This window comes from Artibeus jamaicensis, unplaced genomic scaffold (assembly GCF_021234435.1).
Source record: "Artibeus jamaicensis isolate MK-2021 breed Jamaican fruit bat unplaced genomic scaffold, CSHL_Jam_final contig_548, whole genome shotgun sequence".
In the NCBI taxonomy this organism is placed as follows: Eukaryota; Metazoa; Chordata; class Mammalia; order Chiroptera; family Phyllostomidae; genus Artibeus; species Artibeus jamaicensis.
The window spans coordinates 947,836-975,290 of record NW_026521883.1 but is presented as its reverse complement, the minus strand read 5'-3'; the positions used below and the strand labels follow the sequence as shown (position 1 = coordinate 975,290).

General features: G+C 37.9%; 1 protein-coding gene across 11 annotated transcripts in view; it reads left to right on the top strand.

Moving 5' to 3' along the window:
* Window positions 1-27,455, top strand: part of FBXO34 (F-box protein 34) — a 170,748-nt gene that overhangs the window by 24,885 nt on the left and 118,408 nt on the right. For 8 of the 11 annotated variants that reach the window (XR_005083992.2, XM_053670157.1, XM_053670152.1 and 5 more), the window contains one exon: window positions 27,355-27,439. The exons of 2 other annotated variants lie outside the window; for them this stretch is intronic. The gene's annotated coding sequence lies outside the window, so the exon portion shown is untranslated. Of the gene's footprint in view, window positions 1-9,541; window positions 9,606-27,354; window positions 27,440-27,455 lie in introns of all 11 variants that reach the window. One more of the 11 variants, XM_053670156.1, reaches the window with a different exon arrangement.

The window sequence follows — 27,455 nt, the reverse complement described above, 5'->3', positions numbered from 1 at the left end:
TCAGTAAAGATAACTTGATAAGGATAGTACAACTTGATAAGGATAACTTGATAAGGAAAGTCCTGGAGCACAGCCAGAAATTAGGAATGAAAAAATACTATTTTCACACCCAGAAATTATGTACAATCAGAATCATATGTGCTCAGGATGTTAGGGAAGTTTTGTTCCCATACAAAACACATGCTGACAGTCTTGGGTTTTGCACTTCAGAAATGTTGAAAGTTTCTTTGTAAATGGACATTTAGGGAATGCCCCATTGTGGTGGAACACTGAGACTCTCCTTACCCCACACTCTGTGGACCATTTGTAAAATTTAGGTGAGTTAATGAATATAACTATTATTTAGTGGTTCCTGCCCTCTCCCCTCCCCCAGACTTGACCCTGTTTTGAACTGGGGTGTTTTAGTTTATATTATTTATCTTGGTTTTTTTTTTCCCCTCTCCTACAGGAGTGGAAGAAGTCATTGAAATCTAGTAATGTTACTCTTCTGTCTTCAGTAGGAAGTTTTAGGTATAAGGCAGGGAGCCAGGGAAACCATACTCATTCTAAAGGGTTAGGTTGAGCCAAGAACAAATCTGTCAGAGTGAGCCAGGGTGTCAATCTGAGCCACTTGGTCAGGACAGGTTATGAAACAGCTGATTACGACAGGTTAGTCATGTCATATGTACTCGTAGTCCACCATTACTTGTTCCCCACCTCTTGTCACTGACTGGCAGATAGTACAGTTCAGAAAATAGGCATTAAATCAGTTCTTGGAATATAGGAACGACAGTGATTGGATTACTAGGAAGACAGAGCAGCAGGTGGGGCCATTGGGAGCTGGAGACCAAGCAGTAGACTGGCTGTGAGGTGTAGCTCCAGCAGCAAGGAAGTGCAAGGTGGTCGCAAAGCTGCATGCAGAAAATCTAATAAGAACCAGAGTAAAGGAGTAATTTTTAGTTTCTTAAACAATAGTTTCTTTCCTGAGGCCTTAGAACATCAGAGATGATAAACATCTCTTTAACAGCTAGAATCAGACGTTTGGGTCTGGATATAGTGGTCATCTGCTAGTTTGTTTCTGCTTGGTGGTACTGGAAGCTTGTATGGTGTTAGACTAATTAGTAGGATAGAAATTAAAATGCCCTTGCTCACACCAAGTGAGTCTGTAGTTTTTGTTTGGAGGAAAGTATTGCAGGTCCTTGACTAATGTCATTTTGTTTAGCATTGTTTTGTGATGAGATGCTGCAGGAAATTAACTCTTGTTTACATTAATTAGCATATGGCAAAATTGGCTTTGTTATATGTTGTGAACCTACTGAGGATGTTAAGTGAAGACTTACTGTGTAGGAATAAAAGGAGTCTTCTCAAGGAAACTTCCTTTAGTAGTTATTTTTCTCATAATAGAAAAATGTGGATCTGAATAATAGAAGAGACTTTATAAAAAGAAAGTAGTGCTAAGCGGTTACTTATTAGACATGGAAAAATCATTTTTTGTCTTTTCTTGGGCTTAGAGAAGAATTGATTAAAGGCTAAGAAGTTGTATTTTCTTCTTTGGCAAGGCTCTTTCTAAATCCAGGCTAACCACTCTGGGCAAAGATGTCAAAGTATAAGTAAGCAACTTGCCTGTGATTTGAACAAGATCCATTTTCTTTTTCCGGTGAAAAATGGAAGTAGTAAAGAGGCTAAGAGTTGTCAGAGCTTATGAAGAGATTCTGAGTCAAAATCTTGCCATCAGTGTTTGCTCCAACTGTTCCTTAATTTAAGCAGGTAATTTCATGTTCCTGTTCTGGAATAAACTGAAAACAAATAGTATGTTGAGCACATTAGAACAGAGTATAAGAAATAGTCAAGGACATTGTGCATTCATTTCCTGGAGTAAAAGCTACCCACAATGGCCTGGGTTATTTCGATAGAGTAGAAATCACTCTTCAGATGTGACAAAGAAGAACAACAGAAACATTTCTCAGCTCCTTAAATATCAACAATTTGTTTGGAGGTCCATTTGTAAGAGTAAATATATTTATAAGTGAATTGAACTAGCAAGTTTTTGCTTGGTTGTTCTTTCCCTACTAGGAATGTGGGTGGACTCTTGAGAAAAAGGTTCTTGGTTATGTCACCTGACTTGGCAGTCTGCTGAAAAACACTTGAGATGTACTTCTAATACCTGCATGGACTTGGGACCTGGAGCTTACCAGGGTCCAGTACTATGATGGTATTGAATAAACTTCCTTTTGCATTAGGCTTTAAAGTTTGAAAAGCATGCTATTAGTCCTTTGGCACAGCTCTCTGAGGTTGAAGTCTTTGTTGGAATGACTTCTTTACCATTGGAGAGGTTGAGACTCTGTGACCTCTTGGGGATGGGTTATAAAAAGGAATCAAATATAATATTGGAAATAGGTAAACTTCAGATTATATGTACATTTTGTTCATTTATAAAATGTAAGATTTAAAGACTTCCCCAAATCTCGAATAACAAAACCAGAAAATGTCTTTTTTTTTTTTTTTAAGATTTTCAATTTATTTATCTTTAGAGAGGAAGGGAAGGAGAGGAGAGAAATATCAATGTATGGTTGTCCCTCATGAGTCCCCTGCTGGGAACTGGCCTGCAACCCAGGCATGTGCCCTGACTGGGAATCGAACCGCAATCATGTGGTTCGCAGGCCCACGCTCAAATCTACTGAGCTACACCAGTCAGGGCATAAAATGTCTTTAAATTTATTCTCTCCTCGCTCCTCACCCACATTATTAGGCTTTTATAGCTCCAGTTAATATCTATGTTTCTCTCCATTTAGAAATATTGTAACTACATACATACCTAGTTCTTTAAAAAAGGGGAGAGCAGATACCCTCTGTTTCCCACCACTCACACACCTTTAAAACTATACTGTAAACTTAAATAAAGCTTACCTTCCTTGAGTCTATTTTGGCTAAAAACTGTAAGCCCTCTCCATTTACCAGACAGTCAATTTTTTTGAAGATGATGGCTTTTTAGTATGTTTACATAATCTAGTGGTATTTACACATACACATTATTTTTAAAATATATGGTTTAATTGTCATTTACTTGCAATACTAATTGTTTAGGTAAAGGCAAACACAATAACCAAATAAAACCAACCTTACCCTTTATTCCAGTCTTAATGTTTGGTAGCTTTTATTCTTTAGTTTTTCTGACACATTTCTGGCTATTTGTGAACTATCCTGTTGTGCTCAAGCTATGAGAAACTGGCCATCTTGGGGGAAAATGGCAGACTTCTATAGCCTTAAATGAACTAACTCACTGACTCACTCAGTGATTTGCTGATCTCTTCGGATCTTTTCAGGGGAAAGTAGACAGGTTTGCTAACATCATCGGGCAAGGGGCACAAACAAAGCATTATACTTTGGAAGATAGCAGCTGTTTTAAATCTTCGTCACTCTCTTTTGAAAATACTCAAAATACAAAATAGCACCAAAGAGGAGGGGTGCAGGGGTGTTTTGATATCACTACAGAGTTGAATGTCTCATTTGTAAACACTTTTAAGTAATGTTGTATAATGGTTTTCTCCTCCTAGCTTGTTTGCATATATTGGGGTATCTCTCTCTCTCTCTTCCATTTATGGCTCATCAGTGTCTCTGTGAATGCCTTTGTGAATGATAGACTTCACTGGTTTGTGTTCTCTTACTCATGGGCCAGATTTCATCTAGAAGTTCATGATTAATTCCTTTATAAATCAACTATAAGCATTCAAAGGAAATTTGGGAAAAGTTGGAATAGGAATTTGAACCTAAATTTTGTAAATTTACCTTAGAGAGAGAGACTTACAAATACATTTTTTTGTGTTTCTTTTTTGTTCATGAAATAGTTTTTAAAATGTTGATTAATCAGAAACTTCAGAAAATATCTCAGAAGAGCTGAAATTTGAAGTGGTTATAAAATAGCTCCCTTTTATTGAGTGTTCCTAGCATTTTTGCTAAACATTCATGGTTGTTAAAGGCAGGACAGGATCATTGTTGTCATACCATTAGACCTATGAGTGAAGTGCTGTTCTTTTCAAGTTCCCTGGGAGGCTCCAGTATGCAACTAAGGTTGAGAACAGTTGCTTTAGGAAGACTCATAGATTTCTGGTTTGGATCTTTGGGTGAATGGTTGAGCTTTTGGGGGAGACAATTTGGAAAGAGGCTTTGTGTGTTAATGTCTCCTTGGGCTTGGCAGTTGGAAATAGGATCTGAAGCTCAGTGGCAAAGTTGGTACTAGAGGTATGGTGGGGTGGGGAGGGGAGGGGAGGGGGGATTATTGGCCACTAGATGTTACTCAGAATTTTAGGATTAGGCGAAATTGCCCTGGGAGAGGTTGCACGATGAAGACTTCAGAATCGTGGGGAAACTTGAAAATGTTTTGAGTGGGTAGAAGGAGAGAACACAGATCTAAATGTTCTAAAAAACAGCATCAGCATCAGCAAGGGAAGTATTGCAGAAGCCAAGGGAGAAGATAGTCAGGTGACAGGGGACTATCCTGCATATGGTAGGTGCTCAATAAATAACTTCTTGCAAGTAGAATTTAGTGAGTGTTTAAGGAGTCTTAAGTTATTATCAGTTAGGAAGTTGCTGGTGACCTTGGTAAAAACAATTTAAATGAAGTAATATTTCTCCTACTTTAGTCTGGGCGGCTCCTAGTCTCCTTTATAAGTTCATTATCCTCTATTTTAACTTAAGAGTTCTGTGGAGCTTTGCTTACAGGCCATTGGTTCCCCAAGTATGGTTCTCCAAACCAGCAGCAACATCAGCATTACCTTGGAGCGTGTTAGAAATGATATCCTTAGGCCCACCCAGACCTACTGAATCAGAAACTCTGGGCATGGGACCTTTTGTAATAAGCCCTCCAGGTAATTGTGATGCTTGCTGAAATTTGAAAATCAGTCTTTTAAGGCCCTTTCTCTGTCTGTGCTTTCTCCTTAGGCATTTAGTCTTTTATTATGGCTTGAATTACCATGCTTTGTGCCCAGACTTCCAAAGTTACCTCCTTGGTCCAGTTCTGAGGACCAGGTCCACAGATTCATCTGTCTTTTTATTCATTTTGAGTTTGGTGTCTCATAGTTCTTCCTGCTCAACTTGTCCAAAACTGAGCTCAGAATTTTTCTCTTAAACATCTTTTCAGGCACTATCATCCTTGCAGATGTTTACACTAGAAACCTAAGCTTGAGCCGTGTTATTACACAAATACTAGTAAATTCTAAGTACATTTCCACTATATGGGTTCAGAATACACACACACATGTATATACATACAGACATACATACAAATGATATGGTGATAATTTAAATAACAAAATGAGTAAATGCCCCCCCCAGTTAAGTGTGAGACAGGAAGTATCTTTTAGGAAGTCTCAATTCTCAGAACTGCCAAGTGATCAACCTGCCTTGCTGAGTGTGATTCCAGAGTTTAAAAGCTGGGTATTTATAAGACTTGGTATCCAAATTCAAGTTAAGTACTTTATTTGCTCAACCACATAAACTTGTGTGTAAGTGTATGATATATCTGGTTACTTTATGGGATCAAATATACAAAACTATGTCTGCTGTAATTGATAGGCAATTTCCTGGAAAAGGGTGTATGATGAAGTGTTAAAGATTGTGGAGACTCTGGGGCCAGAATGCTTTGGTTCAAGTCATGATAGCACCACTTGCTGTGACCTTGGACAGGTTACTTTCCTTCACTGTGCCTCAGTTTCCTTAAATGGATAATAACCATCCATACGTTAATGAGTTATTAGAATTAAATATAATATGTTTAAGAGTTTGGAGTAAGCAGTACCTGGTTACATAGGTAAAGGTTGAGTAAGTATGAGCTGTTATCACTTTCTCTTCCACCTCATTACCCTATCTAGTCATTCTTGAATTCTTTTAGCTGCTAATAGTTATTCAGACATGCCGTGCCTGTTTATGCTTTAAAATGCTTATGCATCAGGTCTTCATCGTGTCTTCACTTAACTATCCTTTAATTCCCCAAATTCAGTCAGGGTTCCATTTTTTTCTGTTTCCTTAATGCTCTGTAATTCTTCACAGTGCTTTGTAAACATTATTACTTTATATTAACAGCTTTATTGAATTATAATTTCACATAACCACACAATTAACCCACTCTTTCTCCTTCCCTTTCCCTCTCTAAAAATAAATACATAAAATATTTTTAAAAACATTTTAAAAACTTCATTCTTTTTTATGACTGGATAATCCATTGTATGTTTATACCACATTTGTTTATTCATTTATCAGTTGATGGACATTTAGGTTGTTTCCATTTTTTGGCTTTTATGAATAATGCCGTTAAGAAAATGTGTTTATAAATTTTTGTGTAGACACATTTTTATTTCTTGTGAGAACATACCTAGAAGTAGAATTGCTGGATTATATGGTAACTATGTTTAACCTTTTGAGGAACTGCCAAACTGTTTTCTAAAGCTATGCTGTACATTTTCCAACTCCATTGTATGAAGGTTCCAGTTTATCCCATATCCTTGCCAACAGTTTTTTTTTTTTAATTTTATTTATTCATTTTTAGAGGGGTAAGCAAGGAGAAAGAGAGGGTGAGAAATAACCAATGTGTGGTTGCCTCTTGTGTGCCCCCCACTGGAGGCCTGGCCTGCAATCCAGGCATGTGTCCTGACTGGGAATAGAACCAGTTACCCTTTGGTTCGCAGGCTGGTGCTCAGTCTACTGAGCCACCCCAGGCAGGGCTGCATTGTAGTTTTGACTTGCACTTCTTTGATGGCTAATGAAGTTGAGCATCTTTTCAAGTATATTGTGTTTGGGGAAATAGCTATTCAGATACTTTCCCCATTTTTTGGGGGGTTATTTGTCTTAGCATTTTGAGTTATGAGAGTTTATTGTATATTTCAGGTACAATCTTATATCAGATATATGAATTGAAGGTATTTTCTCTTATTTGGGGAGGTTGTGGTGTTTTTACTTTATGGGTAAAATTAAAAATTTTTAATTTTGGTGGAGTCTAATGATCTTTTCTTCTCTTGTTCGAATTTTTGGTGTCAATCTAAGAAACCATTGCCTAATGCAAGTTGTGAAGATTTATGCCTATGTTTCTTCTAAGAGTTTTATATTTTTACCTCTCACATGTTATATACCAGTAACTATTTTCATCTTCCCTGTTAGACTCAGCCGCCATTCGTGGGCTGGGCTGATGTTTGTCTTAACTTATTTTTCCTTTGGGCCTAGTTTGAAGCTTGGAAAATGCTAAGTGTTCAATAAGGATTATTAGTAATTTTGGAGAGACATTTTAAGGAGCTATTATTAAAACATTAAATCTGTGAAGGATTTAGAGAGGCTTTCTGCACAAATGAATATCTTTAACTCTTGAAATACCTTCTTTGTTTTGTTATTTTTTTTTAAGCTAGGAACTGAACTATTTTGTTTGGGTTGCCAGGAATTGAATTAATGCTGCAGAATAGGTTTAAGAGACTAAACAAGTGTATTTATTATGATTGTCCTCATTAGTTCTCAAAACTTGTCTGTTTAGCTTTACAAAATTGGGCTTCGTAGGTGAATATTTAAGGCATTTGCTTTTAGATTTGGAAAGTATTGTTTACTATTCTGTTCTTTATCACTGCTTCTTAAAGAATGAACTAGTGAGCAAATCCCATGTTTCTTTGTCATAAACAAAAATTTCATGCCACTTTCCAGAAATCTGATATCACCCTCTGTGTGTGTATTGGGAGAGCCTGTTTTCTTATTATTTCTACCAGTAAAGAGTATTTTGTGGGGTTTTCCTACCACAGATTGTGTTACTCGCTCCTGTAATACTGGCTTTGGAGTTAGGGTGCCACCTAAAATGAGGGCTTGACATAAAATAAATTCATCTGTCATGACTTTCTTTCGAGAATAATGTAGACTTTTATCACTGTAAAACTATACACTTAATTTTTTGAGGATCGAGAATTTGTACTTTGGTAATGAGTGATTTTATTGATAAAGTACTTGACAAACAGTCCTTTTTATTGTTTTTTCAGGGGATTGATAGTATGATTTTAATGAGAAGTGTCATAATCTCGTTCTTTAACCAAATGTAAGTGCATTGCTAGATATACTTCAGAAAGAATTGGGGTGGAGAATTTTTAGGATGAAGCTAAATCACGGAAGACTAGTATGAGCATTTAAAAAAATAATGTGAGTTTAAGATGGCCTCATAATGGGTATTTATTAAAAATGTATATGCATTTGTATATATTAAAACAAATTTGGGATTTTATGTCAGAAAATGAAGCAATCTGAACCTTTTAAGGATACACAAGGGAAAATAGTATTTGGATTTATTGCTTAGTTACAGTGACATGTCTATTGCTCAAGTGTCAAAATTGCTTAATATGACTTAATATATATCTCATTTCTAAAGAAATGGGCTCTATGTCTATGTTTATGCTTGTGCTTTTAGTTTTTACTATGGTAACCTCTCATTCTCTCATTAAAAACTACAAAAAAAAAACCCCTGCCGGATTGAGTGCTGTACTTTCTGTGTTGAGAATAGCACATTAAATGAAACAACAGCCTCTGTCTCATTAACACCATCACTTTCATCCCATCCATGAAAATATCCTTCAGATAAATTTGAGTACTAACTAAACGTAATATTAAGTCATTTTTTTGTGAATAAAATCTTTCTTCCTTCCTTTTTTTTTTTTAAATAAAATCTTTCAGAGCCCTGGCTGGTGTAGCTCAGTGGATTGAGTGTGGGCCTGCGAACCACATGATCGCGGTTCAATTCCGAGTCAGGGCACATGCCTAGGTTGCAGGCCGGTTCTCTGCAGGCCAGTTCCCAGCAGGGGATGCACAAAAGGCAACCATACATTGATGTTTCTCTCCCTCTCTCCTTCCCTTTCCCTCTAAAGATAAATAAATGAAATAATAATAATAATAAATCTTTAAAAAAATAAATAAAATCTTTCAGTGAATTCTTTTCTATACAAACAAATTTCTAAACAAATGTTTTCCCATACCTACCTACCACTTAATTTTATTGCGAACTTGAGTAATTTTGTTTTTGTGTGATTTTTTTCTGTGTAGCATAGCAGTCAGTTAATTGCAAAGCAAAAGCAACAAAACAGAATACCCCAAGCTTCAGCTTCCACAAATAACAGGAGATAGTGTTCCCATACTTCAAAGTAGCGATTCGTTTAAATCAAATCCACTTCAAAGGTATGGATTTGATTTAAATGAATTATTTATTAGTCTTTTGTGTTCTGTTTAATCTTTCCTTTTGACTTTTAAGTAGGTTCCAAAATACATAAAATTGATGGAATTTTCTCATTTGTATTTTCTTATTTTGTTAGTCTGTTTTAAAAATAATTGCCTCCCTCTCTGTATATAATTTAGAAAAGGTTTGCAACATATTCTACATATTTTTTTAAATTATGTATGACCGTATTCTTCCCTCCTCCCTCAAAGGGAGAAGGATTACATAGTCTAATTTTTAGAAATAAAGAGGAAAATAGAAGCCATGATAGAAAATTTTGCTTTTGGCAGTTTTTTGGAAATGCATTTTGACAGGAGATGAACCTCTTGTTTTTTGCAGTGCTTGGTGCAAGCGCTAAACTTCTTGTCTCGTCTCGTCACCTAATTGCCTGAGAAGTGTAAAGGTATGGCTTCAATCTTAAATATGGTAAATGATATTGCGCCCTGGCTGGTGTGGTGTGGCTCAGTGGATTGAGCATGGGCCTGTGAAGCAAAGGGTCACCAGTTCCATTCCCAGTCAGGGCACATGCCTGGGTTGCAGGCCAGGTCCCCAGTGGGGGACACACGAGAGGCAACCACACATTGATGTTTCTCTACCACTCTTTCTCTTTCCCTTCCCCCCTCTCTAAAAATAAATAAATAAGTTATTTAAAAAAAATAATGGTAAATGATATTGCCTAAAATACACTGTAAATAGCAAGTAATTTAGAGGTCAGCCCATCATCATTGTAATCATCTTTCTAGGGCTGGAGCTGTGTGAGACTGGTTGGTTTTTTAAACATATTTTTTAATTTAAAAATTTGATTTTTACTTTGTGATTTTTGGTGGAAATTATTATAAATGGTTTCTGTTGTTAGAGCAAACTAGGGCAGTAGATGCTGAATCTGCTGAAGAACTGCCCGAGAAGTGGTTAAAAACTCTTTGGGGTTCTATTAAAAATAGCTGGTCTTAGAAGACACTCCCTTTTCAGCTTAGTTTTAGAAGTAGCTTTCTCACACTCGTAGTTAACTGACCTAAAATACAAGTTCTAGTTAATGTATTAGAATTACAACAGAAAAGACTGTTTTAAAAATGAGTCTTAAAAGTAAGCTCTTGAAATTGTCTTATAAAAATTTTTACTAAATCGATTCAATAGTGGGGTTTCTCACAAGACCTGAATTTTATCTCCCATTTTTCACCTTGCTACTAGGTACTATATCTATGTATAAGGTTACATTGATATGATTATAAAGTCATACTTTATGTTTTTAAAGCTCTTTTTAATTTCCTTTGTGATTTTTGCCTGAAAGTCAGTCAGTAAAATATCGACTAATGTAATTAAGACAGTACATTGGATAAAATACTGACATGCCACAGGACAGATAAAATGCTGTGTTTTAAACCTATGTGGTCTAGTAGTGGAGAGGTCAGTGTTTTAGCAAATAAACTTTACATTTCAGCTGAAAAGTCCTACTTTAAAATATGTGTGCATGTATGTAAACCATAGTTCTCTTTTCATAACCACTTACAAGACAGATACAGTTTTATACTATGCTTGAGAGTAAGCCATGAAATTGAATTATGTTATCACCATACTTTTTCAAACAATTGCTTTATGTTTTAGACTTTATTGTGATTAGGTAACATAGAGTCAGGAAAACCTTATGGGAGAATAATTTGCTTCCTGAGGAATAACAGCAGCTGAATACCCACAACAAACGAAGCATTTAGTCTCTGTGGTGCTATTTATTGCCTCATTTAATTTCCACTTTTATTAAATGTTTCTGAGACACTTGTTTTTCTTCTGGAGTTGCAGTGCCAGTATTTAAACTTTCCCACTATAGTTGTTTCTACAAAGCATCCTTTTGAAAATTATGTGATATCAGATCTGATATCCAGTGCGTATATTTTAAATTTACAGATAATACAAGTAAGTAATACAGATCTTTGTGCTTTAAAACAGGCCATATTTAGGTTTTAGTAAATGGAAACTTGCTTCACTAGTACTTTTCAAATAGTAAAAATTTTTATTGTGTTAAGGAGGAAGAGAATTTAGCATCTACATTAGGATCATATTTTCCTATATCCTATTAGCTAATTCCAAGATTGTTTAATATGGTATCCACCCATTTCATTTGGCTGCAACCTTTGCTCTCATGAAAGTAAGACCGATTGTTCTGAATTGCTGTGTGTATGTGCTTTGGCACAGCATGAAGGTGCCCTTAATAACATTGCCATTGTCTTTAAAGCAGCTTGCAGTTATGGCTCCAAATAAAGGGTGCGACTGAGGGCATGACAGATGATGGTTCTTTTTTCCACCGCCTAATGTTTAACAAATTTGCTTTGTACTAGGAGCCTTTGTTTTCTCTGGACTACCTACTGTATTTTATGTATATTGTTTCTAGTCAGCCAGTGTTCGCATGTTTGTCACTATGACTTTGAAATGTCTACAGTTGACCCCTTTGGATTGTTTTTCATGGAGGCAAACAAAACAGTATATAGCAAGAAGTTGAGTGGCTTTGCCTCTATTGGCATTTTTCCCCAATTGCATGCTCTACTACTACTGTGCTTAAATTATTTCATATGACTCTTGTCCTTCAAATGTTTGTTTACTTCTGTCTGGTTTAGAAATTTAGGAATGGCTTTTGGTTTTAATTCTTTTCCTTTTTCAATACACAGTAATAATATCTTTACTGCGTGATTTCTTTTTAAATAAGGAGTTTCTATAGAAGAAACTTGCTGTTTGAATGGCTCTGTTTTAGATTGCTGAGAGATTCTGTACTGACCATGAAGGAAGGATATTATTTGCGCCATACTTTTTTCTATTATAAATAACTTTATCAAGTGATGTAGGAAGAGAAAGTAAATATTCATAATGCAGAAATCAGAAAATCTTTCTTATTACTTTATGAGATTATCTTTGAATCATGTGTTCCTCATTAATCTCTTTAAGAAAATGAGACTGACAGTCACCCTCATGGTGATCCTCCAGTCACCTCTGAAATGGAGGATCAGAGAAAAGAAGCATTTGCCTAGAATTACAAGCACATGGCTTGTTTTCCGGGGCCGGCCTCCGACGCCAAGGAAACATCTATGCGAGATTTGATGACAAAGGAAACAAAATGTTTATTTAATGCTATTCAGGCCTAATGCCACCACTAAAATATCAGAGTCCTTTAGGGTATACACCTACACCCACACAGCGCTCCCTTCTCCCACTGTCCCAACTCCAGGTACCGTAAATCAGGAAAAGAGCACACGTCCCTTTTTCAGGCCGCTGGTGCCATCAGCTGTGTCACTGTGCAGGATCTCGAGTTAATCCAAAGTACTGTGGTACCCTCTCATGGTCCACTGGCAAGAGTCCTTTGTACCCAGTTCCAGTCAAAGTCTCTCTTGCTTTTTCAGGCCACGCGGCCAAAGGGGGCACCCCAAAGCCGCGTGGGCCTCTTCTGCCAAAGCTGCAGGAGTCCACACTCCACCAAAAGCATGTGGCTTTCTACTTCACCTGGCTGCAGGGATCTCCATTCTGGCAAAGCTTCGTGGTTTTTCCCTTTCACCTGGGAAAGAGGGGGTCTGCACCCTGCCAAAACCACGTGGCTCCCTCTTTCACCTCTCACATGTTCAGTAGACTGACTCCAAAGCCAGTACCTTTTGTTCTTAATGTATCATTGTCCACCTAAAGTGGCTTACTTCTAGGGTCAATTTGTAATTTGGGAGACTCACTGGATAATATAAAATATTTAATGTTTAAGGATCCAAACCCAGGATTATCTCATCCACCATGCACACTCTTCTTAAAATATTTAATGTATTAAATTAATCAGCCCTGGCTGATGTGGCTCAGTGGATTGAGCACAGGACTGGGAACCAAAAAGCCACTGGTTTGATCTGCAGTCAGGGCACATGCCTGGGTTGCAGGCCAGGTCCCCAGTTGGGGACATGCAAGAGGCAACAGATTGATGTATCTCTCACATCAGTGCTTCTCTTCTTCTTTTTTTCCCTTCCTTCCTCTCTTTCTAAAATGGTAAACAAATAAAATCTTTAAAGTTAAACATTTTAAAAATAAATAAACCAGGATTTGATGATATTTAAAGTATGAGGAGCCCCCCCCCCCCGGAAAAAATTCTGAAATTATCTTCTGGAGTTCAGGCCCTTCATAGTACAGGCTTCCACCACGTTGTAAGTGTTCTAGGAACCCATCTGTATCAGAGTAACAGCTGGCATTGTTGTGAGAGGCTGCGTTTGGCTTCAGTGAAAAATTGCTTTGAAGACTCTCAGGAGTTTGCTCATTTCATCATGGGTGATTTGCGAGCACACCTGCCCACACCATGATAAGTGTTCAGTAGTTTTCGACCAAAGGCATGACCCTTGTGTTCCACCCTCCTATTCACCCGATTGCTTCCTTGTTGGAAAAATTACTTAAAGGGAAACGTTTTGCCGGTGCAGAAGAGATAAAACAAAAAAAATGGCAAAAGCCCCAAAAGTCATAAAAATTGAGTTCAAAAATTGTTTTTATCAGTGGGAAAAAATGATGATAGGTGTATTTCATCAAATGGACAGCACTTTGAAGGTGACTATAGTTTAAACATGTAAGAATATACATACAGGCCCTGGCTGGTATAGCTCAGTGGATTGAGCGTGGGCTGTGAATTAAAGGGTCACTGGTTCGATTCCCAGTCAGGGAACATGCCTGGGTTGCAGTCCAGGTCCCCAGTGAGGGTCATGTGAGGGGCAAACACACATTGATATTTCTCTCCCTCTCTTTCTCCCTCCCTTCCCTCCTCTCTAAAAATAAACAAATAAATAAATAAAATCTAAAAAAAAAGACTATACATACAATTTGTTAAAATAAATTCCAGGGTGGGTTTTTTTTTTTTTTTGAGCCCCCTCCATATACTTAGGAACAAGAATAACTTGTTTTTAATTTATCACAAAATTCATTGGTAATAATCTTACCTTTAAAGGTACTGCTGTAGTACCTTAACATGGATTTTTAAATTAGATTTTTACATTAAGGTTCTTCCATAGTTGGGTCATCATCTTCATTTTACAGATGATGAAACTGAGGTGGAAGCTGGAAGTGTTAAACGCTAGAAGTGAGGTTCAGGTTTACAGAAGGAAACGGTGATTTGCTGTAAATAGAACCCATTGATATGGAATCAAGATAACTTCTGGCAAGTAGTATCAAGTCCTCCTTAGTTCCCTTATCTTTGAAATGAAGAGGTTGAACCAGTGATCTCTAAATGTCTCTTTAAATGCTTTAAAAGCTTCAGGGGCCATGAATTTGAATGAGAGACTGTTAGATACTTATTTTCACTAATCTCTAACTGAAATTTATCATTTTCTTTAAACCACAGCAAATCAGCAGTCTCTGTGACCTTTTATTTGAAATCACAAATACTCTTACATCACACGCAATTGTTGCAGATATTTTTAAAATATCTTTTATGTTGGTCACAATTTGGAAATTATGTAGTTAATAGACTTGTCATTAGAGTTTGTTACTTTATATATTAAAGAGTGTGTTTAATATTGTAAGTTTCAAAAAATTTTGATAACTATATTTTAATGTATTGGTTTATGTTGTGTCGTGGGTATTTTTGCTTTAAAAGTTCCGAGTCTGTCCCTGGCCAGGTAGTTCAGTTGGTTAGAGCATCGTACCCATATGCCAAGGTTGTGGGTTTGACTGGGGAGTCAGGGCACATCCAAGAATCAACCAGTGAATGCATAAGTGAGTGGCACTACAAATTTCTCCCTCTCTTCCCTCAAATCAACAAATAAAAACAAACAAACAAAAAAAGTCAGAGAGAGTCTGTAATCTCCATATACTGCCAAAAGAGTGTATAGCACAAAAAATGTTAACTACCCTCAAGTTGCATGTTGCCTGCAGTGGCTGCAAAATGGCCCAGACTGAGTCTAGTTGTGAATGAAAGAACTTACTGGACAGTTTCGGGGGAGCTGTGTGTGGATTGAAGAGGAGTTGCCTTTGTGCCTCTCTTCTGTGATGGAGTATGATTATGTGGCTTTCCACTAATACTGAGCAAGCTCAACAGGAGCAAAATGGTGATGATAGAAATGAGTTTATGATCATCTCTATTTTGCATGTTCTTTCTCAAAGAATTAAGTTTCCAAGTTGTTTTGGTTGAGGGGTATAGGAAAGACCTGTTGAGGTTATCTACTATTGATTTTTGTAAGCAGGAGTACTAGCTTGCTAAGAGAAAAAGTTACCCGCACAACACATACACTGTACTAAAATATTTCTGAAACAAAAGATCAGTTGGAAGGCTGTATAACTTTAAAAATATTATTGTATTTGTTGTTGAGTTTTTGTGTGTGTTTTGTTTCATATTTTTTTTCTTGGCCCTTAATATATAATTTATGTATTAATTGAATATGAGGGAGGAAGTAGTAAATTCTTCATATTAGTAAGAAGTAGGAGTATACACAGGACTCAATAGCTTAATTGGAGCACAAAGACTGCTCGAGTTCTGTCCTGCCATGAGGCTGTTATTCCATTTGTAATGCATTTATCTTCGGGTAGGGTGGGATTTACATTCCCAAAGTTACAATGAGTTTCCAGATCCTTATCAGTTGGTATTAGGAGTGATTGTTTTTAGTGGTGATAATGAGGCAGCTATTCCCGGGAGGAGACTTAGTCACTGGCAGATTTGTCAGAACCCTGAAATAGTTTGTGAAAGCTTAGGGTGGAAAAAGCAAGCTGTTTCAAAAACAAAACAAAACCACAACAAAACCAAAAAAAACCCTCAAGCTGTTTTTGGGGGAGGGTGAGATATGAGGATGGATGGAGGTGGCAAGAAACCAGATGAACTTCCCTGAAGTCTGCAGGCTATCTGGAAGACGGGAAAGATTAGTACTGTTTACCTAAAGCACTCTAGTGTGAACATGAAGTTTGAGTGTGGTAAGATTAAGTTGGTTAACAGCCACTAATCTGGAAGTATATTGTCTGTGTACATTGGCAAAGTTTAATTTGAGAAGAAAAAATTCTTCTGGTAGCAACTCATTTTTGTTGCCAGTTTGAGAAAAGTTAGTTTTATGCGAAGAGGATATTTGATTGGCATTTGTAGTGTGTGTGTGAGGAGTGTCCCTGATCATGCAGGCCGCATTACCGTGCTGAGGTTGACGAATCCCGAAGACCAGGTAGTCTTTTCCATGACTAGGCAGAGTTAAGATGAGAAATGTGGATCATGCCTTCAGGTATGTATTCCGTCTCAATTTTGAGTGCAAAAGGAATCTTTTTTAAGATTAGGGTTTCTTCATAGCTACCTGCCTGCCAACATAACAAGCTATAAAACTTTGTTTAGTTTTTCTTAAGTGCAGAAATCCAAACAAATCAAATCACTCTTAGGGAAATAACTGAAAATGTGTAGCTGCCTTGGCTGGACTACATCTGTCTGCAGACAGGCTCAGTTCTCTGTGCGAATAAGCACATTCCTTCTTAAACATCCTGTGGTGGCCATCGGTGTCAGCATCATCCAATATGGAGGTGACCAAGGAGGTGACAGCATTTACTCATCTAAACTGTGTTGTAAACTCCGACCATAACTACTTTTCTAGGTAGATGAGAGTCAATGTGACAGCTATATAAAAGATAAAAAATAAATTCTATCCAATTGTGTTAAAATAATATATTATATTGCAATTTATATATACCGAAAGGTTTTAGTTTAGTGTTGACAATAATAAAGGTATAAAAGATATTGAAGATGTTGCATCCTTAAAGGATGCACTATGGAGTTGATTGTGTTCATTGAATTTTTTAAAAAGATTTTATTTATTTATTTTTAGAGAGAGGGGGAAAGAGAGAGAGGGAGAGAAATGTCAGTGTGTTGTTGTGCCTCTGCATGCCCCCTTTTGGGAGCCTGGCCTGCAACCCAGGCATGTGCCCTGATGGGAAATTGAACCTGTTTCCCTGTGATTCATAGGCTGGCACTCAATCCACTGAGCCACACCAGCCAGGGCTATTCATTGAATTTTTCATGAGGTTAAATGGAAAGTCTTGTTGAAGTAAGCCAGGTCTAAATCTATAGAGAATTTTTGTAAAATTTTATTTGAGCCAAACTGACCATATGCCTGGAGGCAAGATCTCAATAGACTGAGAGTTTGCGGCATCAGGAATTAAGGAATTACGCGTTGAGGCTGGTTACTTTGAAAAAGACTCTGAAAGGTGTGTCAAGCTAGGTGGTTTCCCTTCGGAGGGGTCTGAAAAGAGGAATTGCAAACATGCATCCACCTAGTTGCACAGAAACAATGGACAGGGCTTACTTAAGGCAGAACTTCTTTACTAAAAAAGTTGTATTCCTGGGGCATGACTACCTACCATGACCTGCCAGTCTGGAATTTATGATCCTGCTCTTCTGTGAGATTGAACCCTCTTTTTGTCCACAGTCTCTGTACTGTTCTGGAAGAATGTGGGCTAGCAGAAAGAAATCCATTGTGAGATATGGAGTAATTTGTTCTAAACTACTGAGGAGACTTCTGGAGGGGAACTGCCTTTTCCTTAGCTAGGTCAGATTGGGTATCATATGACATAAGAACATTCCTAAATAATAGTTGGAGTTACGGGTGATTTTGAATATCAGACAGTAGTAAGATGATTAGTAGTGACAATAAAACATATATATTTTTGTCAAATATATATTTTTGACAAAACATATATTTGTTTTAGAAAAATTGGAAAAAAATTTTAAAAGATTTTATTCATTTATCTTTAGAGGGGAAGGGAAGGAGAGAGGGAGAGAAATGTCAATGTATGGTTGCCTCTCATGCGTCCCCTGCTGGGAACTGACCTGCAACCCAGGCATGTGCCCTGACTGGGAATCGAGCCTTGACTGTCTGGTTCGCAGGCCCACGCTCAGTCCACTGAGCTACACCAGCCAGGGCTGGAAAATTTTTTATAATAAATAAAGTTTACTTTCATTTGGATATAAGGATGCTCAAGGCACTTAGGACCTTGATAGCATATAAAAGATCCAGTCAGAAACAAAGGATGCACTAATTGAAATAAAGAACAGTTTACAGGGGACAATGTAGAGTTGATAAAACAGAGAGTCAAATCAATGATTTGGAACATAAGGAAGAAAAGAACAGCCAATCGGATCGATAGGAAGAAAAAAGAATCCAAAAAGCAAGGATAGTGGAAGCTGCCTCTGGGACAACTTCAAGCATTCTAACATTTGCATCATAGGAGAACCAGAAGGAGAAGAGAAAGAACAAGAAAATTGGAATTCTATTTGAAAAAAATGAGAGAAAACTTCCCTAATTTGGTGAAGGGAAGTAGACATGCAAGTCCAAGAAGCACAGAGATTCCTAAACAAGTTGGACCCAAAGACACATCATAATTAAATTCCAAAGTTTAAAGATAAGGAGAGAATCTTAAAAGTAGCAAGAGAAAAGCAGTTACCTACAGGGGAGTTCTGGTTAGACTGTCAGCTGATTTCTCTAAAGAGACTTTACAGGCTAGAAGGAACTGGCGAGAAATACTCAAAGTCAAGAAAAGCAGGGACCTACAGCCAAGACTGTTTTACCCGGGAAAGATATCTTTTAGAATTGAAGGGCAGAGAAAGAGCTTCCTGGACAAAAAACTAAAGGAGGTCATCATCAAACTATTATTATATGAAGTGTTAAAGGGACTTACTTAAGAAAAAGAAGAAAGTCAAAACTGTGAACAATAAAATGACAAAAAATACAAACCTATCAGCAGTTGAATCTAAAAAACAAACTAAGCAAACAAGAAGAACAAAGACGGAATCATGGATGCGGAGAGCATTTTGATGGTTGCCAGATGAGAGAGGGGTATAGGGGAATGGGTGAAGAGGTGAGGGGATTAAGAAGTACAAATAGGTAGTTACAGAATAGTCATGGGGATATAAAATACAATATAGGAAATGGAGAAGCCAAAGAACTTGCATGCATGACCCATGGACATGAACAATGATGTGGGGGTTGCCTGAGGGAGTAGGGGGTGCTGGGTGGGGGGAGGGGAAAAATTGGGACAACTGTAATAGCATAATTAATAAAATATAATAAAAAAAAGAATGAGATCCTGAAAAGTTGATTGGAATCTCTGCCTATGCAAGTAGGACTTATGATATGTGAGCTACACTTATGAGATGTAAAATGACCTGGCTAGACAAATTTAGTTAGAGAATTTGTCAGTGTTTTTATTTTTTTGCTCTTAGACTAATCACTGGTCCAGTTCCCCAGGGAAGTCTCTTCTAATCTCCCCTGCTTGGAAGTGAAGCGTTTTGGGAAGACTATTATGGCTTGTGCTGGCACATCAGAACCAGTTGTTAAGTTTAAGGGACTTTGTGAGCCTCTTGCTGAATACAATAATTATTAAAGTTATACAAACCTATACATAAATGTTAAAATCAAGATGTGATAAGTACTAATAACTTACCATATTTTAGTTATCTTGAGATTATGTGCCTCTGTATGGTGGTAGTATGTGTAGTAATAGGGTACTGTGCATTTTTTCTCAACTCTGCATTCAGTGACATTATTTGGTAGCTTGAAAGCAGCCAAAGAAACAGTATTTATACCACAGGAATCAGCAAATATCACACATAATATTGCCCTTGTACTGTCCTTGCCCTCATGCCCTCACCCCCACCTTTAAGTAAAACATTTATTTACCACCAAACCATGGACTGGGATCTAGTACTGTGTTAAACTGCTTTCGCCTTACCTGGTGGTCTCTAGTCTAGAGACCCTCCTTAGCCCTCTTTAAATTTAACCCTTCTTAAGTTACCTTCAGCCTTTTGCAAGGATGAGGAAAGGGCATTTGTCTGCCTACCTGAGAAAGCGAGAGAGGGGATCTGGGAAATGCATTTCAGAAAGATCTTTTGTTAATCCTTCCCATTTTATCCCTGCTGGATCTTTTGGGGGAATGCTCCCTGACACTTACCTTAGGATTCAGTTTTCTTGGGTGTTTGAGACCTTTACCTCTTGTCCACTTATTTTCCAGCTTTCAAAAATGTAGCCATAGTCTTCATTTCTCTGCATCTCTGTGGGTTTATATCTTTAAAAAAGAGTTCCTTGGTGTTAATCCACCATCCTTACTCAGAAGTATAGGATATAATTCTTGGGGGGAAAAGGGGTAAATAGCCTCAACAATTCAAAGGGGTTCTAAATAGGCTTAGCCATTCCCCTCTTGGTTTGCAAGTCACATATAAGTACAATCTGAAAAAAATTCCACTGATTCTAGAATATTTTTTATTTCCATAAAGGGAGAAGTAACCCATGGTAATCAGGTGTTGAACCAGATGATCCATTGTAGTTTTTATATGGATGTGTGGGGCACATAAAGACACCCATGAAACAATTTTAGGTCACATAGTTTAGTCTTGAGGACAATTGGAACAATAGTATCTACTCGTTGCAAGTTCTGTAGCAATTCCAGTTGCCCATCCGTGGGTGGATCTGGTGACCTGTTCACCTAATCCTTTCTGAAGCAGGCTTCCTCCACTGATGAATCTTCTAGTTTTGTGACTTTGTCTTCACTCTTAGCCTCTTCTGTTCAAATTCAGTGTGTACCTCCACCATTAGGTTTAATGTGATTGGTTGGGTTGGTTAGATGCTCATTACCCTTCATTTCACAACAGGCCACCTCATAGTCCACTAAGTTCTCCTTGGAGTATTGATGGTTACTTTTGATTAAGGCCAGAGTAGAAAACTCATAGGATATACCAGGGTGGCAGCTTAAGTGGAAGAAATTGCCTGTCATCTCTCAGAGGGGTGTGTGGGCCTTCAACACTTAAGGAACTCCTGGATCCCTCTTTCTGAGGAATATATATATTTATGTATATTTTAAAAAAGATTTTTGTGCTTCAAGACAATGATAGCTGTGGCCAGAAAGAATAGATACCTGATCAAGTTCTGTTTGACACTGTACATGTGAGACAGATTAGATGATCAGTGAAAGCTGCTTCTTCAAAGCTGTGAAGATGGTAATTATTTCTAAAGATCTAATGTATAGGAATATTTAATTGCTAAATTAAACATTTGTGGAAAAAGAGGGGGTTCTGGCAACTACTTTTTGTTGGTCATCCTTGGAGTCTCCTTCCTTCACCATCTTTTGTATTACAAATAAAGGTACCCTTCTCACCCCCTGCCCTTCACTTCATAGAATGAAGCCCAGGTCAGACTTGTTTGTATGTGCTAATGGCTGTTTTTTAATTTGTAAATTCCTTGTAATTTTTGATGAGCTCTTGCCTGGGAAGAACTGCTTCTCCATCTCAGGATATATAGGTGGGTGGGGGTGGGGGGATGGGGAGTTAGGCCAGGTTTTTCTATATTGCTATATGCTCAGGAGCAACGTTCTGTAGTCTGAAAGAATTTTTTTCTGGGGTTTTAACCTTTTTAATATAAAGTTCATACAAAAAAATTTTCAAGAGTGCAACTATTAAATTATCTATCACTTATTTAACAAATCACCTTATGTTTAAAAAAAACCTACAATATTGAGACTGTCTTGGGATATCTAGATTCTGTGATGGTCGTGCTTGCTGTAATTTCTTCCTCAGAAGCTGACCTGCATTTGCCTTGGTATTGCTCCACAGTGTGCATTTGAAATGGGAAATCCATAAATAAGGGGCCTCGTTGACCGTCAAGGTGATAGTGAATGCCTGCTTGATGAGCAACCTCAGAGGAGCTCCTTTTCTCAGCCCTGGGTGGTAAACCAGGTAGCCCTAAGGCGGTGCATCACCAGGAGCTGCTGCCATGTCTCACATTTTTGAAATGCCCTAAGCTAAATAAATGGTAGGGTGAATTTTTTGCCAAACTTAACAGTAGGTTCTTTTTTCTGCCTCCTTTCACTGATGGGACAGTTTTATTTGGAAAAAAAAAAAAGTCTTAAGGTGAGAAAGTTAAAAAAATTTATGCACATAGTATTTATTAAAACTTTTGTCGAAACTGTCTTACTGTTGAAATAGCAGATGGCTGTGATAAAATAGGAATGTGTGAACTGTGAAAAAGAAACCAATGCAGATTAAATCATAATTTAAAATATCACTAATAAGATTCACTAAAATGTTTTTTTCCTTGGGTTAACTATTAATACTGTGTTCTCTTTTCATTTACCTTTTGACAAAACCAAAGAATAAAAAAATGAACACAGAACAAATGACCACAAGTGGCTTTGAAATTTACTCATTCAGAGATTTTTAGGAAATGGATTTTCCAAAGTCAGAGAATCTTGAAATAAGACAGTAACTTGTAAGAGCAAGGCCGAGTTGTCAAAAAAAGGATTATAACTTTAACAGATACCTGGTCTTATAATAAAAAGAGTATCAAAAGGATATTTTCACAGATGCCTTAAACTTGCAAGGGCTTTAACATACATCCCCTCGTATCTGCTACCTTAAAAAAAAATAGATGATTTTCTTTCTATTCCTTGCACCATTTCTCAAAGTAGGTGTAAGTGACCTTCTGCCAAGACAACTTAGAACATTTCTAACAGGTCCCAGTGCTTACTTAGCTCAGCGCCAGGCCCTATTAGGCATTCAGCAGTTGTTGAATGGAGAAATTAATCAATACTTGCTTCTACTTGTGCCTCTCATATCCATTCATTCTCAGTAAAGTTCAGTAAAAAATACTGACCCAACCATGCTGCTTCCCTTCTAAATATCTTTCAGTGGCCCTCAGCTACTTAAAGGTTTTGCCTCTCAGACTTTTCTCCTTCTAAAATTGTTTTTTATTTTATAAAATTAACATATATACTGTGGTCAAAAATTCAAACAACACTGAAAATAGATGTAAAAAAATAATACTTCTTATTCTCCTTTCCAAATATTTAGTTTGCTGGGCATATACTATATTGACTGGTCTTTCCCATTTACTTTTTAATTTTGATGTAAATTATATACAATAATATTCACCTTTTAAAAGTGTATAATATAGTCACAAAGTTGTGCAGTCATAACCTGTCATTCTAGGGCATTTTTATTGCTCCCCAAACAAGCTCTATACCCACTAGCAGTCACTCTTCCTCTCTGCTCCTCCTGTCTTGCCTGCCCTGGTTCCAGTCACAGTCCCTGTGCCGTGTCAGGCTCTCCCCTGTCAACACTGTCCCTAGGCAACCACTAATCCATTTTCTGTCTCTATAGGTTTGCCTGCTCTGGATGTTTGCCTGCAGTTGGAATCATGACAATATGTGATCTTTTGTGTCTAGATTTTTTTTTTTCAGTTAGCATGATGTTTTCAAGAATCATCCATGTTGTATTACATACAGTATCAGTATTTCATTTCTTTTTATGGCTAAATAACTCACTATATACATACCACAGTTTATCCATTCATCCACTGATGGTCATCTGGATTGTTTTTACTGTCTGGCTATTTTCAATAAACTGCTATAAATTTCTATGTACAAATATTTGAGCGCCTGTTTTCAATTCTTTTGGGTGTATACCTAGGAGAACTGCTGGGCCATGTGTTAATGCTGTTAAATGTTTGTTTTATATGATATTTTTTATTTTTTTCTTTTATTTCTTCAGTCTTAATTATGAGAATAAGGGTTTTTCTTGGTGATGATGAACTCCTTGATTTATTTGATCTTATCTGAGAAGCACCTTATCTGTCCTTCCATTTTAAATGAAAGTTTTGCTGGATAGAGCAATCTTGGTTGTAGGTCTTTAGATTTCATGACTTGGAATACCTCTTTCCAGCCCCTTCTTGCCTGTAAGGTCTCTTTTGAGAAATCCGCTGACAGTCTGATGGGGACTCCTTTGTAGGTGACTGTCCTCTTAGCTCTTGCTGCTTCTAGGATTCTCTCCTTCATTTTAATCTTGGCTAATGTAATTACGATGTGCCTTGGTGTGTTCCTTCTTGGGTCCAACTTCTTTGGGACTCTCTGAGCTTCCTGGATTTCCTGGAAGTCTATTTCCTTTGCCAGCTTGGGGAAATTCTCCTTTATTATTTGTTCAAATAAGTTTTCCACTGGTGGCTGTGCCTTTCCCCCTTCTGGTACCCCTATAATTCGGATGTTGGAGCGTTTAAAGATGTCCTGGAGGTTCCTAAAACTCTCCTCATTTCTTTGAATTCTTGCTTCTTGACTCTTTTCTGTTTGGCCATTATTTGCTTTCTTCTGGTCCACTCCATTGATTTGAGTCCCAGTTTCCTTTTCATTGCTATTGGTGTCCTGTGCAATTCCATTCATTTCAATTAGTTTCGCCTTCATATATTTGTCTAATTTGTCCGTATAATCAACCAGTTCTGTGAGGATCCTGATCACCAATGTTTTAAACTGTGTGTCTGTGAGTTTTGCTATTTCTTCATCGCTTATATTTATTGGCTCTGGGGCTCTGAGATCCTCCTGCGCCATTCTTGGTCTTGTTCAGGCCCTTTAAGTGTGAGAAGCGGTGCCTTGGATTCCCAGGTCGCTGGGTTGTGATGCTGTATGTGGGGGCGTGGCCAGAGCGGGGAAATGGCGACCCCCTCTGCCGCTTCTCACAGCTGGGTGCGGAGGAGCAGTGCCTTAGGTGGTTCACCTGGGCTGGGCCACTCAGAGTCGCAGGGTTATGACGCTGTATGTGGAGGTGGGGTCAGAGCAGGGAAATGGTGGCGCCCTCCACTGCCGCTTGCCGTGGGGACCTGCCGGCCCGGTCCAACCGCCCACTCCCTCGCCTGTCCACCCTTGCACAAATGCGCGACCTCAGTCAACACGCAGCCCTGGGCCCCCCTGGGCCCCGCTGTCTCCCCCGCGGTCGCTCGCCTGGTCGCTCGCCTGGTTGCTCGCTGGGTCGCTCACTAGGTCTGACCCTGCGCCTGGATTCCGCGGGCCTTAGTGTGTCTGGCCGAGTCCTCCTGTGCAACCCTGCTCCGCCAGCCGCTGGTTTCGCCCCTTACCGGTCAGGCTGAAGAATTTGTTGTTAACGGGCTTCCGAAAAGTTCAATTTTCCGTGTTCTGGCTGTGTTTTCTGTTGCTAATATTTAGTTTTCTCTAATCTTGGTTGTGTGAGAAGGCACGGCACATCCACCTATGCCTCCATCTTGGCGGAAGTCCCTGTATTATATTTAATTTTGATATTTTAGCTGGTAAATTTTTCTATTAGAGCAAATAATTTTTAAATTGTTTAACTTGAAAGCCCCAGATAACATGTACTTTTCAAATTATGACAGATTTTTGTTTCTTCCCTTTGGCTATTTTAATCTTTTTGTGATATGATGGCTGGTATCTCTGTTTTATTCGTGGCTCTAATTTGGGAATGTTTTTAGTATTTTGCTATTGTGAATGCTGTTTTCTATACATTTCTGGTAGATTTCTTTTATTTGGGTAGTTTTTTTTTTTCTACCTCTAGTTTGCTAAGAATTTTTTTAAAAACCAAGAGTACATGCTAAATGTTATTTCCTTTTTAAGAATATGAGATACACATCTTCCCATTAAATTGTTGGTGTTTCAGGAGCTTGCATTCCTATTTGCCTTGGGTTTTTCCTGATTACTTCAGGGATTTTTCTTAACATTCAGACTGTTGGTCACAAATGTACAAACTCTGAAAACCAATCTGAGAACATGTGTTTTGGAACATCTGTAGTGCCAAGTTCAGTGATGCTATGGAGCTGTACATGTTAGCATATAGCCCCACATGTTTATTTACTCAGTCTTCTTAGTCCCTTCATTTTTTCCTGTAAGCTAAACAATTTAAATTCTTGCTATTCATATTCAAGAAACACACTTTGTATTTGGTTCTGTTTCTCCCACCTTATTCCTGATAAAAAATAAAAAACAACAGAGCTTCAGTGAAGTAGCAAATTATCTGTTTGTTAGGTGTTAGGGTGCTCATCACCATAGTAACAAGGAGCCAGCTCATACTTGAAGTGGGGCGTAATGCAGATCTGTTGCTTTTCTAAAGGACCTAAGACAATCCAAATACCCTTTTATAGATGAGACAGCAGGCTTGTGCAAGGTGTATCTCAACATCCTCAGCATGTACGAGATACAGCTGAGGTAGTTTGCAGAGGAAATAAAATGCGCTGAGTTGAGGTTCCATCACATCTTGAAGACTCCAAAACATATCCAGATGTCCTTTATTTTCTGCCTGAGGGTAAGCGTGTAGCTTCCTATTAAGGCTTATTAACAGCTCCCGATTCCCCAAATCCACATCAAAGATAACTGGTCTGGGGGAGTAGAGAATTCAGTGAGGCAAAGGCAAAAAAAGTGATTTTACATTTGGGTCAGATTGTATAAGTAGGGGCCACAGATAATCTTTGGTTTAAACATATTTTGGTTACATTTTGAAGTGCTCTGTCTTAGATCTTGCTTTGAAAAAAGGATTTTTGGGATCTGCATCTTAGAGACTTTTCTTAACAGGTTTAAAGCTAAGATCTGGGGAGAGGGTTGGTGGGGAGAAAAATAGACCAGCATTTGAGATTTTTTGCCTGAAATATTTTCCATGATTTTTGGAGAACATCAGAAATAAAATTACATTTTCAGGAGCCTACAAAATATATCTAATTTTTAGTTTGGTAATAGAATTAAAGAGCTTAGGAAAATCAAAGTATAATTTTGGACTAGCCAAAAGGTAATAAGTTTATTATCAGGAAAATAAGAGACTTTGAGATACCGTATAGAAAAATTCCCAATAATACAAACTCTGGGGGCAATTAGAAATCAAAGACCTCATAAAACAATTGGTATAGTTTTTATTCAACAAATATTGTGTCTAAAGTACACTCTTTGGGCCCAGTAGATACAGCTGTAAATAAAACTAAGTCTTCCCCTAGAGTCGTGCACCAACTTAGGAAGAGGCACCAACATGGAACATCAGGAGGAAGGAAGGAAGTGCTGCAGAGAATGTAAAGAAAGGACAAAAGGAATAGGGAAAGTGGGGGGGGGGGGTAGGACTCCTATAAGTGGATGAGCAAGGAGTGCCTCTTTAAAAAGATGACATTTGAGCAGAAATGTAGAAGAAATTCAGAGTGACACGGTAAATGTCAGGGGGAAGACAAAGGAAACAGAATCAGGTGTAAAGGCTTTGAGGTGGGGTTGTTCTCTGTTAGTTTGAGGAAGAGAAAGAAGCCAGTCTCATTGGAGCAGAATAAGTGAAGGGGAGAAAGACAGGGAGAAAATGAGAAATAAGGAGGGCTATCTTAGGGGAAACAAGTGGAGGGTGTGCAAATGAAGTGATGGGACGTCCCTTTTTTCTTTTCTTACAGAACCATTCTGCCTGCTGAATTTCTGAGTAGGTCCTGTGGAGAGCAAGATTTGCATTGAGAGACTGGTAGGAGGAGACTAATGCAGGTAAGAAATGATGGTC